Genomic DNA, 4812 nt, shown 5'->3' on the forward strand with positions numbered 1-4812 from the left:
GAAGTTTTTTGTTTTAGAATTATCAATCTCATTCTACTACGCCGCTGGAACCAAACGGAATGCCACTGTAACCTTTTTTCGTTATGCTTTGTTCAGAGGAGTAATCGTGTTTAGTTCTTGACCAAACATAACTCTATTACATACGTCATAGCTCATATTTTAGAGCCTTTCTGACCAGTTTAGATGGAAGCGTGAAGATATATGTTTCTTCAATGGTTAACATGATTAATGTCCACATACTGTATGTTGTAATAGGTTACCAGCAATAGACTAAATTAATATTGTGCATGTGTATGAGTCAAGGAATTAAATATGTGAACTACACACACATCAGGTTTCTTGCTTATTTTTACGTATTATTCTCGATTTAAAAAAGTGCTAACTGATTCAGTAAGGACTAAGGAAAAAGATACCAATTATGTAGGGAATAATTAACACATTCCCGAAAAAACATATTTGCGCACCAGTTTAATTTGCGACGTACCTCTCTACTCTTCCGAAAATGTTAAATTAAATATGAACACGAGAATATTCATAGCAAAGGGTTGAGACGAAATAATGTGTCTATCCCAATCAGAGAAATGGAGACACTCTTATGCATATCAGCTATTACAAACTGATTACTCAGCGCATCGATTATATTTGAATTTAAATGAAGTGACCACTTCTGTATTCTTAGAAGAATCCCTGCTCGAATGTTTATATTAAGAGATATGCCCTGACAGTATAAACGTATTTAGAGAAAATAAATTAGTGTTAGACAAGATTCATGTGCACATTTGTAAACTTGTCATATTCATATGCATTGACATCGTATATACGTGTGTTCTTTTGTGGATCCTGCATCACAATGATACAATAGAAATTCCCCAAGTGTCAAATTTGACCACTAGTCTTAAGGACAGTTATGCAGTTCAGTCAAATGTAACAAGTATGCTAGCTGAGCTAGCACTTTCCATTGTGATCGTTACTTTCAACAGAAGACGATGATTGTTCAAAGATGATAACCTAATGCTTTGTAATTGAAAAATTGGCTGAAGCCTTAAAAACAGAATGGAGGAAATACAGACAGGTGATAAATTAGCTTCCTTAAAATTTATCCTTTGTCGATATAATATGAAAGTAATTGTATGAGCTGTAAGTCATTCAAAACAAAGAAGATATTTGTCATATGGTCTTGATACGATCAGCTCAAATCTGTCGAACTTCAGAATCTTCGTTTTCCAGATATTTTGTTCCTCTGTTTGTCACTGTTATTCCTATTATAGCATTGTATTTAATATTCCAGTAAAAGGTTGGTTTTAAAATGTTTCCAAGATTAATACGTCGGTTTTCCGTTCTTGAATTGTACAAGAAATTACCATTTTGTATTCCTTGCATCGACGGTTCTTGAGTGCCAATGCAAATGGTCAAAATAAATAAAATGTATATTGCAGTGACATTGTAAAATCACTTATTTAGCATCTATGTATCTACTATTTTTGTCTCCCAGATGTTGCTGTATTAAACAGTAATATCTTTGGAATTATGGCCAATGAATCACCGGAGTGGGGACGCTTGGCTGTAGATATAATATAGAATATAGTCATATTATTTTCAAATAAGGCAAAATGTAAATATATCGCGGGGGGTTGAGCAAATTAAAGATGGGCAGTTTGAAACTTGGAAGGTATGCAGTAGGTAACTTAGTAGTTTTCTCGTGAATGTCCATAGCTACTGATATTTCGAATCTTTTAAAGTTAGTTGAACCATGTCTCGTTCAGTAATATAATGTGGGACATAAATTAAGCATGAGAGTGACATAATGGTTTGAAGGGTCATACTATGTTGCTGTTCACAGCCCGTGAAAGACCCGATCGGTGTTCTCTGTCATTAGAATTGGCAAGATTATTAATATCTCCTTAGCGATTATCAGTCTGCTTTTTGTTTTGCTGGTTTCACATGAAATACAATCAAACTCAGGACCTGGCACTGACAGACCAGGGCGATTGCCAAGACGCTAAGCACGTTTGAATGTTTTCGAAGAGTATGCCGGACACGAACAGGTCTGTACTCTTTCCTGATCCAGCCAAACAGGAATGATTACTCAGCCTTCTTGAAATATGACTGACTGGTACTGAATGGAACTAAATATGTGTTTATTGATGTTCTGCTAAGTATTGTACGTCTAAAGGATAAATACATATGTATGAAGCCAATCGTTGCATGTGATGCATACTGGATAGAGGATTATTGAATTCACGTTCTGTATCTGAAATAAATATGTGTGGTTGTGATTGCTTCCTTTACCACACACACACGCATTCACACATTGTAAACAGTGGTATCTGAATAGTATTCCCATGTTAATCATGTTCTAAATGTTCAAATACTTGAAGACACTGAACGGCCGTGCACATCGTGTAAGACTTTGTATGTCACAACCTAAACATACATGGTGAAGCGATACACGTAGTTCAAATGAGGATATTCAGGAATGTTCCACGTCTTACATGATTAACAAAACTTGTAACATAAGTGCTTTTTCAAGTCTCTAAAGCTTCATGGAAACTTATGAATAAAATGCATTTATCTTAAACGTCAATTTAAGAAAAGCCGTTTCATAATATACCTACATAGGCGAGAAGACAAACTGACAACAAATTGTTGCATAGGTGAAACGCAAATATAAGTTACTTAGAAAACCAATATATAACAATTGTCACCTGTATTATATAAGCCAATAAAATGAAGACGGCTGTAGTATATTTGGAAAAATAAACTATCACAGGATATGGCAATACTCTTCGGCCAACACATTATTTGATGTTGACACCACTTATATCACCAGTGTCAAACACAATTCCGCGCAGGAAGGTCCATGACATTATTCAAGATTTAACGGATTACTAAGCGCACACGTAACAACTGATTACTGAAGATCTTTTGAAGTTTTGAATTGCATCTTGTGCGGATATTTCCGACTGAATTTCGTGTATTTCTTTTGACACCAAATTCTTATAGCACAATTATGAACAGTACATACAGTACATTACATTTGAACTATATATATGCATAAATGAGGTGAGTGTGCCAATAGTGATGTGATTAGTGATGAATAATACGCATCTACCCCTGTGTGAATACGACATTCGACTTCATCTACCTTCCATACTTACCACTATGGGCCTTGAAATCAAGAATACGAATGACATATGCCATTTGATACATATTCGATTCGACACTTGAAAACATGAGATTGGTAATTATGCCAAAAGGCGTAATGTGTCAGTGATTAAAGAAGGAGAGCGTGCACTTTTATTATTTAAATTTAAAAGCTTTGTTTCTTTCTGAACAATAAAGGAAATCTAAAATTGGTTTCTGAAGTATAATGATTTGCTGCATCACGAACGAAATACACGAACGTTGCTTTTTAACATATGCATTTACTTGCACTATAAACGAAACTTTGAATTATTTGTTTTGAAACCTAACAATTGATGTGCTGCACCATGACGAATACATACTCATTGGTGTCCGAAATGTAACTATTTATGTTGGACCATGAAACAAACATCAATATTTGTTTTTATACTGTGACTATTTTTCTATTGCACCATTGTCGAAAAAAAGGTTATTCTTTGTGATTGTTTTATAATAGTCCTAACTAAAATAAAGTTATGGCTGCATCCTCTTTTCTCATATTTGTTATGGAAAAGTTTGGAGCCATTATATTTTCGACATCACATTAACATACTCATTGTTCGGCCGAGTGATGCAGACAAACGTCTGATCGAACTCTAGTCACATCTGTTTGTTCCTCTAACACAACACATTTTGGCATATTACGAAGTGTGGCAATCGGCTTCAACATTGCTGCAAATAAGTTAATTAAAATGCATTTAGTTGCCAGGGTTTATTTAATTAGGAAGGGTTTGAGATCATATCAACTCTGATAAAACGCATTTAGTCATCTTCAATGAAACGTTAGGAATATAACAGACCAAATTAAACGTTGGTCCTACCAGAAGGATGTCAACGTAATATAGTATTATTATGTTACACAAAACTAATTTCGCGTACGAAAAGAGCATCGCACAAACAGGCCTAGTACTAATTAAGGTAAGTTGTTTAAATGTACCAAACAGAAATCTCACGTTCTTGTGCTCATTAAGATTTGATTAGGAAACAAAACGCAAGATACGTAAGCATAAACTCACCTAGATGATCCGCCATTGATATTCAAAAAAATAAAAAATCACAAACCATCCCGACATCTTTCTGAAGTAAAATCCTAGACTGTGTTATTGTTCGTTGACTTGAGATCGTAATAGTGTTGGTAAGAATGCTAAACTACCTACATAAAGAACAGACACAAAAAAAGAGTATGATACTGAATACACACACACTATATCTCAGAAAAAGAAGACAGCTTCGCAGAAACAAAATAACTGCACGAAAAAGAACTAATGCACCACCATCGCACACATATTCGCAAAAACCTCGATGATAGATCGGGCTTTGCTGACCAAGATTGGTGGACGCTGACTGCTTGATTAACCAACTTGGAATGATGTCTGTTTGATTGACCAGTGTGACTGGTAGCCAATTGTGCTGGTGAAGGAGTGAGTAACTCCATACATGTCATCTTATAGCCGTGGGCTACTCTTTGGGGTTTGTAATACCCAGTGTGTTTTTGGGACTGAAAATATATTTTGTACATCTGTTCCTTTGTTTTCATAATTTTCACTATTTGAGTGCACAAATTTTACTATATGTGTAAAATACAGGTCTTTACTTTTTGAGTCAAACACATCATTCTTTCATTGTGAA

This window comes from Sinohyriopsis cumingii, chromosome 14 (assembly GCF_028554795.1).
Source record: "Sinohyriopsis cumingii isolate HCF-2022 chromosome 14, ASM2855479v2, whole genome shotgun sequence".
NCBI classification, from domain to species: domain Eukaryota; kingdom Metazoa; phylum Mollusca; class Bivalvia; order Unionida; family Unionidae; genus Sinohyriopsis; species Sinohyriopsis cumingii.